Genomic DNA, 14,426 nt, shown 5'->3' with positions numbered 1-14,426 from the left:
CACAGGAGATGATACATTCAGTATAGTAATTGAAATGATCCAAAAGCGGTGGCAGAAAGAATTACTAAACTTGCTAAAGACAAAAATCTTTGGCGGGGAAAGGGAAAAGCCACAGTGTGCTCAGTGCTAGGAGTGGCCCTGGTGGCAGATCAAAGCACCAAGCACCTGGACAAACAAACCGAGCAAGAAACAGTAAAGGTCCTACAGGACCAGTTAGCTGCAGAACTCAGTACCACTCAGCGTCTCCTTGTAGATCACATGCCTTAGACCGGGAGAAAATCTTACGGTCTGAATAGGAAGAATATAAGCAGGCAAAAAATTACCAGACAAATCTTGATTCTGTTCCAGACAGTGAGCCCAGTTTTACCAGCCCAGCACAAGCAGCTGAGGAACAGGGTCTTAAACTCCTGTATCCACCTGAAATAAATAACTTACGCTTTTTCTATGGATAAAAAACATTTAATCCAATTCCTTGTATTCCTTAAACACGTGTTCATTAGAGCATAAGCAAAACAGCGCTGGGTGCGCGGGGGATTCACTCCGCCCAACACGCACACCTTTAAACAATAAAAAGTGTGCTTAAATACAGTAAAGTATTACATATTCATAATGACCCCAGGAACACCTATACATATTCATAACCTTTCCCCGCTTCTGATTAAAATGAGTCTCAGATAACCATTTCCATAGACCCTCCCCTGTTGCGCCTGCCCAGTGCCACTTGGTGAATTTGAGGAAGGGGTCTTTGGGGGTCTTTGGATGAAGGCTCCTTCAGCTTCATCACAGTGAACTTTTTACCTTTGGCTCATTATGTTGAATTGACTGGGACCCAAGCTGCCAAGTTGAATGAAACCAGACTGGCGCCCCCTTTTGCTGTAAATCTTCATTATCTTGTCTCCTCAAGTTTACAGCTAGGTGCAGTAAAACTTCTTATCTTGGCATTCGATGGGGTTCTGTTCTTCTTAACATAAAGCTCTAAACTAAGCATTTATTGTGTGACTAAGCCTTAAAGTGTTAGCTTGTTAGTAGACACCCATTATAAGTTTAGTTAACCCTTAAAATGTTAGTTCCCTCTGTCAATATAACTTCATAAGCAAGTTTCATAACTTTTTACATAGAACTTAACCACCTTTTTCCAAGTTCAGAGCCTGTGCCTCATTTGGTTATATCTGTAAACATTAAACATCTTAGCACGAATCACAACTGCATTTTTCACACACCTAAAGAATTGGAAATTATCTGGGAAGTATCTTATCCCCAGAACGAGGAAGCAACAATGAGGCCCCTCATTAAACCTGAATCTACTGACAACAGCCAAGCAGGGGCGGGTTTGCAAATTGCCACCCAAACAATACCATTCTCTGTGGCAAATTTATTGGAGATTCAGGAGAAATATAGCAACTTAGCCCAAGAAACATCCTGCCAGGATGACTCCCCTGACCCGGGGGCTTCCTGAACCACTGAAACTGCATGCGGCACGGCTGCAGGACCTTTAGGGGGATGTGCCGTCTCCATGGAGTGGGGGGCGTGGTCCCCGGGGTGGTCGAGCCGTGGCTTGGGGGAAGGTGGCTCAGGAGTTTAATTATGGCAGCATGGATTTGATGAGGAGAGTCACAAAAACGAAAACTGCTGTACCAAGAGTGGAACAGCAGGTAAATCGAACTCCTCCCCTAGGTGTCTTGGAGACAAAGAGAAAGCTTTTGTGGGCTGAGAGAACTGAGAGGGGAATTCTCCAAGATTTAATAGATGGAATGTCTACCCTGGCCCTGGAAAAGCTTCTCAGGGCATGGAAGACACTCCATAAAAATGAACTGCCTGCTTGGGGGGTCATGAAAGCAGAGCCCTGACACGGGACAGTAATTCTCCCTGAGACACCCACTGCTCCTGAGGGTGGATAACAGACCAGCCGCCCCCAGTCAGTAAGCCAAGGGGCGGCCAGTGCGATCATTTAAAAAGGCTCACAGAAACTGTTAAGGGGGTTTGCCAATCAGCAAATCCCCTTGACTCCTTTAAAATCAATCCACCACTTTACTGCTGAGGTGAACCAAGACTTGGCCACAAATGAGTTCAATGGGTTGCCTCCCACTTACTGCTTTCTGTCCCCAAGCCCCCTCTATTCTTCCAGGGAAAAAGTAAAACAAGGACCCCGCAACCCCGCTCCACAAAACCGGACAACCTGTCCTCATGAAACTACCCACCACTGGCACTGTACCCTTCATTTTAAAGACAACAATGAACATTTATGCATGGAAAGCTACTGACACCCATGGGAAAGAGCACCAGATCAGCACCCGGTGGATCATCCCTTCATTTTTTAAAAGAAAAAAAAAAGGGGGGTGGAAGAAAAGTTGCCTTTTAGTAATATTGTTATTTTAGTATGTTTGGGGATTTTTATTTTGTATGTTAGCTTTCTTTTATCCTACATGAGAGAAATTGTGTGGGGCAAATGTATATTCATATGTTGTATAGGGCTAACACTGTTTTTGCTAGTGTGCAACCAGAATATACCCAATTTAGCTCGGGAATTGATACAAGGTTTCATATATATTTGGAAATAAATTTGCAATGATTGGTTTGAATCTTAGAAAATTAGTTAAAACAAAAACCAACCAACCAAACAAACACCAAAACCCATGAGGTGCGGAAATGACCTCGCAACCCTTGAGACTGTAAGAAGGTATGTATTTACTTATTTATTTACGGCGCCAGACACATGGGGAATCATTTCACCTAATACGTGTGTAAATTTCCAGTAGCTGTGAGCTTGGTTAAATGCAGTAAGGTGTTACATATTCATGAAAGTTTTAGGAATGCCTATACATATTCATAACCTGTCCCTGAGAAAGCAGTTCTTATTACAATGAATTCCGGGAGACTATTTCCATAGTCTCCACCTCCGGCTCCTCCTGGTTGCAGCTGCGCAGTGATCATGAACCCAGGTCCTCTTCTCTCTACACGGTCACCTTTGGTCTAGTGTGATGAGTCGGTTAGGACTCAGACTGCTGAGTTGGTTATAACTGGCATATCTCCTGTCCTGTGCCCAAGTTTCTGTTATCTAGTTCACCCAAGGATGCACCAAGGACGCATGTCCCATCCCAACAGATGGGATGAGGGATGAGTGTACTCTATACGCGACACGCGCCCTGGCTCAACAGATGAGACCAGGTGTGAGTTAACTCTGGGTTAATTCTGCACAGTTATGTGAAGTGAATGACAGACAATCGCCTCTGGGGTCCAATTCAATTGTGAGTTTTACTAAAAGTACTTGTTGGAATATTGGTTACAGCGAATGGTGACTTGGCAAAAGCATAACAGAACTTATCAACACATTAACAGCAAAAGTCCTACTACGAGCGATATATTGGCAACCATCAATAGTTATAATATGAAGTTTAACCAGAACCCAACGGCAGAGCTTAAAGATGGTGTTATCCTTACATGTTTAAAAGGGAAAGTGGTAGAGAGGGAAGAAAAACTAAGGTATAAAGGAGAATTAATTACATAAACATGAGGCTACTTATTCTATGGTCTCTGCTGACATATAATGTCCTTTTTGTGGGCATTACAGTCTCTTACAGTCTTTTTGGTGGTCGTTTCTTCCTTTTTCAGGGTCATTTCTCATCTTGATCACATACCCACTAACTGAGCTTTCCACATTGGCAGCACACAAGCTTATCTGTTAAGCAACACTAAGCAACATTGTATAGTCTTTGGATAATTATTACTTCAGCATCCTGCTTCAGGTTCTATTTCTGAAGACCAGGTCTTGTTTCAGAAGAATTTGCCGTAAATCTATGACATTCCCAACAACAGTGCATAATTACTGAGCACAAAGTTACCTCTGGTACAAGTTATGCTTATACAAAGGACATTGTGGTTGGATAGTCTTAAAAGAAATGCTACATTCCTATATTTTCCTAAGCTATATGAATCTTATGATTTCTTAATGATCAGAAATACAGCTTAATAATCAGAAATACAGGTGTAGGAACGAAATAAGGACTCAGCAAAACAAGTCGATTCAATGTGAATCCCAGAACCATCAACAAAAACTTTGCAAGTATGTAGGATCGGACCAAATACAAGTATGGCCTATGACCTGATGTTAAAGACTTGCAGGTTCTGCAGCAATTTACATTTAGGCATCCCAAAAGCTGTGCTGTTAAGAAAACCAGCTAGTGCAATTTACAAAGACATAGATTACAAATAAAAAAAAATCAGAATTCAATTTCACAAATGGTACATACATGACAAAAGAATCATGGCCTATTAACACTTAAATTAATTCCCTGCATTTTCTTGATTAGAGTGACAATCAGTCTGTTAGCATTCTCATCATACTGTCCCACAATAGCCACAGGTTGTTTCTATGTTGTAGCTATAAATAGACAAATCTGCAAGTCCAATCAAATGCAGTCAGCCTGTAAAGTTGTCATAAATTCATTCCTCAAAGTTTCCAACTCCATTTTGGCTGTCATATTTACTGGATATTGTTTTCCCTTACCGGATCGAAGTCCTGTTTCAGATTTCTCAGTGTAGTATTTGCTTTATCGAAACATTGGCTGTTAATACTAGCGGAAATACAGCATTTGAAATTTCCTTGGAGATTTCTCACTTGCAGCAAGCAGATCTGCACCATCCCAGCAGCTTCTTGTAGGCCATGCAACTGAACAGAATTCTCAGAAAACGTTATTTGAGCTTACAATTTACTTAACAAATCTTAACGTAAGAGAGGTATAGGACTTCCTGGCAACTATAAGAATTCATGTATTAAAACTTTGTTCCAAATTTGGCATTCTATTGGTCTCAAAAAAAACGGCCTTTCTTTCATTCTCTCCCATGACCTCAAAAACTAGCATGGTGAATTTACTAAGAAGTCTCTTACAACTAATTACCACAGAATAAGTCTATCAACAAATTTTTGGTTTGATTTTCCAGTTTCATTAGAACTATGGGTCTGCTAAGGATGCCTTTAAACTTCACCCTCGGACTGCTCCATTCAGTATTACAGCACTGCAGTGGGGGGGAGAGAGAACCCCCCTTTCACTGCTTTAAAAGCAGGCAGCCAGGTTTTTCCAGTTGTTTTTTCTTTCTCTTCCTGCTGCAGTTTTAGATATAACCAAGGTCACACAGCTGGCATAATGGCTGATACGAAGTAGGAGGCTCTGGGAAACTTCTCAGTTACAATGAGCTGCACACAGGCCTGGGATATTTTGCTCTTTTGTTTTCCCATTTCATTTCAGCCATAATACACTTTATATGCAATTTCAAGTAGCTCAGCAATAGTTACATTCCTTAGCTCCATTTACCTTTTACAATTTAGAGATGTCAAAAAAAAACAGTAAAAGCCAGTATAATAAACATCAATCCATTATTCTATTTCCCTAAATCTAAATCAGTTAATATTCTAGCAACTTTTAAATACAACCTCTTCCAAATTCACATCTATCATAGCATTTTAACAATTTAAATGCTTTTCTAACAATATAAGCAATTACTCTAATGTATAAGGATGCATCCTTTTCAGTGTTTCATCTGGTGCGCTACAGCTGTTATACCAAAACCAGGATTCTTTACAGGGTGTGCATATGGAAAAGCCAAATCCACCACACCGAGATGAGACACAGCCTGTCACAGAGTTGTGCAAGTCTGAATGCTGGAACAAAGGTAGCATGCTGGAGAGAAAAATAACAGCTACTACACGCAAAATTTTACCATCACATTCACACAGTAAAGAACTCAGTTACTTATGGTCTTCTGTATTATCACAAAATGCACATTTTGAGTCAACGGATTCTCATGATTTAACAGACTGGGAAACTTATCGTACCATATAGCACAGACCTACCAAAATTGCAACATGCTTAAACAGATACCCACAAAGAAAACAGGTTAATAAGGAAAGCATCCTGCAGACTTTAACAAGTTTACTGTGACCTGCGTGTTATCAGTTAACTCTCTCAGCTTGTTGAAGTTCAAATCGCCCTGCCTGTAAAACTGTCTGAAATGATTTAATGATTTCTTGTAGAGATTTGTTTTGTCCTGCTCTTCTGGCGTCAAAAACAACATTAATCGCAACAAGATTCTATTCTCCGGACACTTTTCCCAATCATTTAACTTATACAGCAGCTAACACTGATTTCAATATTTAACAAGATATTCCTTCCTTATAATTCCGAGTGCTTTCCTAAGTTTTAAAACACCTCCCAATATTGATTTTTTAGGAACACAACTGAAAACAATTATTCCTGACCCCATCTTGCAAGTAAAAACCTTGAGAAGAGGGAGGGAGGGAGGGAGGGGGAGGGGGGGGGTGGGGGGATGCACAGGGAACAGCCTGAATGGGAAAAGCGGGGAGAAGGTTTTACGGCGCACTTAAAAACAACTAGTAAAACAATTAAGTCACATTCCGGACAAGCTGCTTGATTTTCAGAGAGGCAATACACAGGAGCACATAATATGTACTGTAAAACTTGCAAATAACATGTTGATAGCAAACATTAGCATTCTCTACTTCTAATCTCAACACTAGTGCTTCCTTAGCTTCTAAGTTGTCGACCTGCTTACTGATGGCCTCTTGAAGGTGGTCAATAAATTGCATGTAATTCTCATTGGGACCCTGATTAATAGTTGCAAATGATTTGGCTGCTTTGTTGGTTTCAGACACCTTTCTCATAGCTTGATATGCAAGATCTGTTGACTGCCTCAGGATTTCAGAAACTTGTCGCGTCTGTAGCTGTGGTGTGTCAATTAGTGTCTCTTCCAGGAGTTGTGGGATACCTGCCCCTTTCAATGAATCCCCTTTCCCGTCACGATCAGCATGACCGCGTTGCTGACTGTTGGATTCACTCGCTAGTAGGTGATCTGATTTTTCACACAGTTCTTTTGCCCAGTTCTTATCCGGCGACTGCTTCTCCTCCGGCGTAGGAGTTAGAGGGGTAGAAGGCGGTAAAGGCAGACAGGAATCAGTAAAAGGACTGATATTAGACTTATTTACAACTTTAGCATTCTCAGCTTTCACCAGTTCTTTTGACAAATTATCTGACTCCAGTTCCTTGAACTGCTTAGTCTCTTCAGGGTAGTGTTATGGTATGGGGGCCCATCTGCCGAGTGATTTTCCTCCCCCCGCCCCAGACTGCCGTATCATCGGGGGTGCCGACGGCACAACAGGGGTTGGGGCAGCAAGGGGATCAAAGACACGAACTGGGTAAGCTTCACAGTTATTTTTAGAGTTCTTATCAGGCTGTAACGCTGTAAAAATTCCAGTAACCGCAGCCCGTTCCGCCTTAAGTTCTTTTAAAGTGGACAATATAAGCTTCCAAGTAGTCGCTAGTGATTTAGTTTCTTTATCATCTCCATTGCTGACCTTATTCCATAATTTCTGCCCTTTATCGTCCCAAAGTTAACGTTTAAAAGCCTTCTCGTTTTCTCTCGGGTAGCCATTAATTCTATACCGAATTAATAGTCTACATATGTTACTTTCTTCCTATTTAAGTCCTCTCATAGAGAGAATAGGCAGGAGGAGTTTAACTATAGCTTCTTCCTCGAGGATATATTTTGCCCCATAACTTCACTCTTCCCTCCTCCCGCTCCCAGCCGCTCACCCTTTACGGTGACTTCTTCAAAAAAAATGCGGAATGTCCGTACGCCTCCGCCCGGTCTTCAGTCCAGCTGATCCGCCTCCGGCTGGGCCGCTACAGGCTTTTCCCCGACCTCGGTGGTACGCCGTTCAGAGTATCACGTCGGGGTCACCATTTGTAGGAACGAGATAAGGACTCAGCAAAACAAGTCGATTCAATGTGAATCACGCTAAAGCCATTTATTACAGAAACAAGTCTCCTTATATACGTAACTATATTCTAATCACGCGTCCACGCTCCAAGCATGGATTCGCTAAATGAGTATCGTGGGCTGTCCATGCGCTGGAGTCTCACTGATGATACGTCCAATGATTCACACCATTCCAGGACCTCGGTGATTGAGGAACGCCCCTCTCTCTCACAGCAGATTCTGTTCTCAGCTTCTCTAAGAGGCCTTGAGATTCCTTTGAGCCCGACTAATTCAGCAACAAATCTTTATCTACCAAAACCCCTCTACATCCCAGGGCAAAACACAAGCATGGGAAAATAAAGGGAAAAGGAGATAAAAGTGTGTAATTGATTTAGCAGTTCTCTCTGCTAAAGAAACAATACAGCGACCATTTCTGTCCCCAAAGAGCTACTTAAAGAGAATACTGACTCTGCTGCCTGCTTTCAGTTTCCTGTTCATTTTTATACAATTCCTGCAACCCTGCACAATCTCTCAAGTCTTCTACCCATTTTACTCTTGGAGCCACACACACTCCCCCTGCCTCCAAGGACACTTCCCCTACTCACCAGCTAGTCCAGCTTGATATCCACTAGTGATGACACACTGACATACACACCCTCACTCATTACAGTTGAGGGCACCAGAAACACACGGGATCCATGGTCAGATGCATTCTAAGTTGATGGCACTTAGACCTCCATATGCACACATGCCCACAGAATAGCGAGCCTCCCACTTTTTAAGAACCAACATCAGCAGATGGCAAAGACAGACTCCTTGACAATAGAAAAGTATTGTGACCCAAGGGGATGTTGACCTAGCCATTAACTCGAGTTTCTCAGAACAGCAACCAACCAGAATCCAGTATAAAACCACTCTACCTGCATGGGATATCAGTTTAGAACAATGAAGATTAATACATGCTGCTGACAATACGTCCACACCACCTGCATGGTACAAGTATGCACTGAATCTGCATGGGACAAGCACGTGCTGATTACATGAACAATAGTAACTGATTAGCCCACATCTTAACATGGGTGATTTGATTGGTCTACACAAGTGTATTGTAACATATATAAACTCTGTCATGCCAGTAACACTTCACATAATGTATTTATAGCTGTGTGCACAGGTAAGGGTTCATAAGTATATACTTGCTTCACTAGTTGGAATTCTGTAATATCTTGTAATATACATATATTTGCTTTACTATTGCAGTATGTATACATTTGCTTTCCTAGCGGTAATTTTGTAGTGTCTTGTAGTGTGTGTGTGTGTGTATATAATTGTTTTTATTACTAGCAGTTTCGTAGTAATTTGTACTAAATCGATTCTCAGAAACTCAGACCTCCATGTCCTTGTGTATTGAAGAATCCTGAGAACCCCGTGGTTATGATCTTTACACAACTGCATGTAAGGAGCCATTGAAGGAGGAATGTTGTTTTTGCAACTGTAAATCTGAAACCCGATAAAGACTGAGAGACATCTGGCTATCAATCTTGAATGTAAAACTAAGTCTCTTTGAGCTAATCTTGGAATGCAAACTGATTCCTGTGTTTAAAAATTAAGCTAGGGGGAAGGGTAGCCGGAGAGCCAGGAATTCATACTCTCAATGGAAATAAATCAATAAGGGGAGTGGGTTTTTAGAATTAGATGAATGAGATATGTAAACTGAGGCAGGCATTGGGTAGTCTGTAAACCCTGCAGTACCCAACCAATAGGGAACAGGGGAGGGAATTTGCAGCCAGGATTCAGGGGGTATATAAGCAAGGGATTTTTGCCCTATTATGTGTGCCTATCTTTAGGTAGGACACCCAGTTTTGCAGAATCATTAATAAAATATACTTTGCTGAGAGATCCTGCCTGAGTCTATTATAATGGCAAGATGATTATTTCCTACAAATTTGGGGGCTCACCTGGGAATCGAAGTTGTCATTTTGGGGGTCCCTGTTGCCGAAGGACGAGAAGGCGTGCCCTGTTGATTTCAACAGTCCCGTGGATCATCAGTGGGGACTCCAGGAGGGACCGACAGAAACCCTGAGGCTGTATTGAAGAAGGCAGATCCCTGTAAACCATAGGGGAAAGGATAAAGGAAAAAGTGGTAGGCACAATACAAGCAACCAGGCAGCTCTGTGCATGGACCAAGGTAAGAAAACAGACTGCTAAGTACTACCTTGGTGGTTGGGGGCATTCTGAGAGGAGGGACGAGGTGGAAGGAGAAGCCTTGGGACTCAGAAGGGGGAACAAAAATGCTAGGCCTAGGAAGGATAAAGGAAAAACCACTGATGACATTCCTCCATACAGTCTATTAGGGAGGATTTAAGGTATTGGGGAGACATGTCATGTAAAAAAAATGAAAGATAAAAAGAAAGTTATAAAGTATTGTGTTTTTGTCTGGACAAAGGAGCCCATAACAGGGTGGAAGGTATTCTAGTCAAAATATGGATCCGATGACGATTGGCTATGCCAAGATCTAAATTGGTACATAGAAAAACTGTAGTGGGTTCAAATCCTCCTCAGAACCAGGGTGGGTTTGAGTCCCTCCCGTGCTGCAGCATTTTTATGAGTGCAAAGTGCGTGGCCTAATCAGCATAAAGCACACATAAAAGGGGGTTTGAGTCCCTCTTGGGAATGGGAAAATATCCTTTAGACATAAACCGTTGACCAAGTCTGAGACTAGGATTGGATCCAGCCTCGCCTAGACTCCTCTCTGAGAAGGAGTTGAGAAAGTAAGGGGGTCCTTTCTGAACCTCATGACTCAACAGGAGGGTCTCCCTGATTTTTTTTAGCAATGGGAAATAAACTCAGCATAGAAAAGGGGACACCTTTGGCTCAGGTATTGCAAAATTGGGAAAAGATTTATGGTACAGCAAGTTTGTCAAGAAAAGCATGCAATGACCTTATGTCAATAATTTGTAACTAAAAATCACGTAGAAAACAGATGTCCTGGACAAATGAATTACTGGTATGTATAGGATGATTTGCCATATGACCACCATAAAGAGGATGGTCAAAAATTAGTATGAAAACCTCAAGAAAGAATTTTAGCTGCAGTTGTGAGTAATTTAGCTAAGGCGCCTGCAGAGCCAGTCTCTGCAACACCCTACGCTCCTCCCTCTGTATCGCTTCTTGATTCCCTCCCCAACTGTCTTTACTGTCCTTACTGCTTTTGCTGGGCTTTACCCTGGGACTGCTAAAGTTATTTTGCAGTGCAGCCAGCAGCAGATGTGTGTGTGTGTGTGTGTATGTGTGTGTAGGGGAAGGAGTGTGTGAGGGGGGATGTACGTGTGAAATGCTCTCCCCCCTCCAGTGCTACATGTATGCACCCATTAACCCTGGGGATTTGGTTATGTGAGAAAATCAAACTCTTAAGCTAAGGGAAGATGGGGATCGATGTGCATCATTATTTTCTATTTTTTTTTCAGGATATTGAAACGAAGAAATAAACTTAACAGCAGAATCAATTATACTGTTAAGCAGGCATTCTTTATTTTATCAGTGCTGGAGAACACTAGGAATTATTATCTATAAGTCCTGCAGGGACTGGATGCTCTTGTGTTGCTTATCACATATTTGTTACAATTTTTAGAAATTTTTAACATACAATACATCTCTACTAAGAAATAATTGATGAAGTTAGTTATTCTTGATTAGTTTCTTACTTACGATACATCTATTAATTACTAGTCAAATATAAGCTAAGCACTCTGCTTCTAAACAACGTATTATTACTTAATCTTCTGTCTCCCTCTTGTCATGCAGAAGGACCTAATACTTGAAAAATATCCCCTCATTTTGCAGGTGGTTAGAAAACTTTTCTCAAGTCAATTGGTTAATGATGGATATGTCTTTTGTAACTTAATCACAGTATACATTAATTTAGCAGCTTCTCTTCAATATAATTCATCCTGAGCTGATGTTAGCCTGTTATTGAGAGAGTTAGTCTGTCCAGAAAGATAATTTAAAAGAATGTGGAAATTAACCCTACAGAGAGGCAGAAACTGAACTGCCTGGCCCCAAGATGATTCCAATTGAGATTATAATAATCAAACAGAGATAATTGCCAAACAGTGGTTAAAAATCTGATAAAAGTAGTTAGAGCTTTCGAGGAGAGAAGAGTAAATTGAACTAAAGTGCAGGAATATAGACAGAACCCAGCGACTACTGGGGAAGATTTTGACAGGCTTTGTAATGAACTAATAGCAAGCATGTTTGTGGATCAAACGGTCTCTGATGTACGAAATTATGTGCTAGCCTGGCAAGGGAATTTGCAAAGATTCTGAGTGTGGCTGTGTTTGTGTATGATGGTTGGGAAGAGAAATAAAAAGTTGAACTAATGAAACAAAGACAGAACTGGAGATTGATTTGTTAGCAGTAGCTTTAGCTAGGAATTTGCAAGTGAAGGTTAAGGATTGAGGGAGGAGAAAGAAAAAAAAAAAAAAGAGAAGAGAAGAAAAAAAAACCCACCAAGACCAACAAAAACACGGAGGATTCAGACCTGTCAAGGTTTAAAGCAAGGCAACAATAAACCGTGGCAGATGTTCTCTGTTAGGCCCTATAGATCGCAGGCAGACAGACAGGGTCCTCTCTAGATGCCAGCGATGGTTGAAGAGTGTGAGACCCTTGTAATCTCTGCTCTTACATAGGGTGTATGATGATTATGGAACAGAATACTCAGTTGGTCAGTTTTAGCCACCTGTTCTGTCCACCCCTCCTTCCAAATATCTCCTGCTATCAGTTAACCTTGGTTACCATAGTAATAAATCCAAATATGAGCTTCTTCAGCATTCCATTGGTCATCTTATCAGCACTGAGCACAGTGTCCAAGAAAAATATGCAGTTACTTAGAAGGCACTTAGAAGAACTTAGCTGAGAGGAAAATTCACTAAAAGAGAAACTGGTCTTGTTTTTAACAAAACCAGGAAGAGACCGAAGTCGAGTGATAAAAGGGAAAGAATGAGAGAAAATTGAATGCTATTATTGTGGAAATCTGGGACATTTACCCCTGAGGCGGCAACTATTCATAATGACTAAAGGAGGAAAACTCAATACTTTGGAAAATCAGAAGGGCTGAAAATTTTTTGTATGTGGGGAAACTTGTTTAAATCGCAAAAGGACATATAATTGGTAAAATAGGAGGTCGTGACATCAAGTTTTAAGTAGATACAGAAGCTACCCTATCCCTTTAAAATTTTACCCTAAAAATATCTAAGACCGAAGATAGAGTTGTAATAAACAGGGTAGCAGGGGGAAGGAGAGATAATTATGAATAAACTATTTGTGACAATAGGAAATAAAAGTGTATGGGGAAGGTTTACTTCAGTGGAAGATTCCCCAGCTTATTTATTAGAGAGAAATCTTTTATAGGCTCTGGATGTGGAAACACAGTTATTGCCTGGGGGGGTTGACAAGGAGAAAATTTGAAAGATATTATATTACCTGGAAGTTTGTGTTGGTTTTGGATGGGGTGGAGTTAATTTTCTTTATGTGACTATGGTTTGGTTTTATGTGAAAAACAGTGTTGATAATACAGAGATGTTTTTGTTATTGTTGAGCAATGCTTGCATAGAGTGGAGGCCTGTTCTGCCTCTCACACCATCCCACCAGCAAGTGTCGGGGGATGGGGGGGGCAGGGAGCTGGCAGAGGAAACACAGCTGGGATAGCTGACCCAAACAAAGATTGCTTGAAGGATACTATTTGTCTTTGTATTGCTTTAGCAGAAAAAGGTCACCGTGAATCTTTTTCTAAGCTTCAGCTGTATCAGAAAGAAATAACATATTTAGGATTCATATTAAAAGGAAAAATTAGTAGACCCAGAACGGGTCCAAGCTATTGTAGAAATATCTTGAATGAACCTTAAAGAAGCAATTGTCAAAATTAGTATTAGAAACTAGATTACCCTGGACTAGATGTCTGCCTATAGCCCTGCTGAGAATCAGAACTGCTTCTTGCAAGGATATAGAAATTTTGCTTTATGAAATGCTCTTTGGGATACCATACCTAGGCAGAAATAATGGATCCCCACAGTTCGAAACTAAAGATATGTTTCTCAAAAACTATATACTCGGGTTGTCTTCTTCTCTATCTTGGCTCAGGCACCAAGGGCTTCTAGTACAAACTCCGACATTAGAGTTTGCAGCTCACAAGTTTACATCCCAGAGACTGGGTCCTAGTCAAATCCTGGAAGGAAACTAAGCTTCAGCCAGACTGGGAAGGGTCATTTCAAGTTTTACTGACCACAGAGACAGCAGTACAAACAGCTGAGATGGGGTGGACTCATTGCACACAGATTGAAGGGCCAATCAAACCTCCAAAGGCCAACGGCAAGTGGCAAGTACAGACAACTGATGACCCCCTTCGACTAAAGATACAGAGATGAAAATGAAATGGAACATTTGGGGATTATTAATCCTACATTGTGGAGAATTTACAAATGGGTTACTCATTATTAACATCACTAAAACTGAAGGTTCCCTGACAATTCGAGTAGATGCTTGCCAGATCCTTAATTGTGAGGATGTACAGAGCCAAAGATAACTGAGTTATGAAAGCAAATACTCTGATAAAATGATGCTGCTAGAATAACAAGAAGAAAGAAGCAGTACCAAATACC

The sequence above is a fragment of the Columba livia genome, chromosome W (genome assembly GCF_036013475.1).
Source record: "Columba livia isolate bColLiv1 breed racing homer chromosome W, bColLiv1.pat.W.v2, whole genome shotgun sequence".
Taxonomy (NCBI): Eukaryota; Metazoa; Chordata; class Aves; order Columbiformes; family Columbidae; genus Columba; species Columba livia.
The sequence above is the reverse complement of the archived record's forward strand: the minus strand, read 5'-3'. Positions refer to the sequence as shown.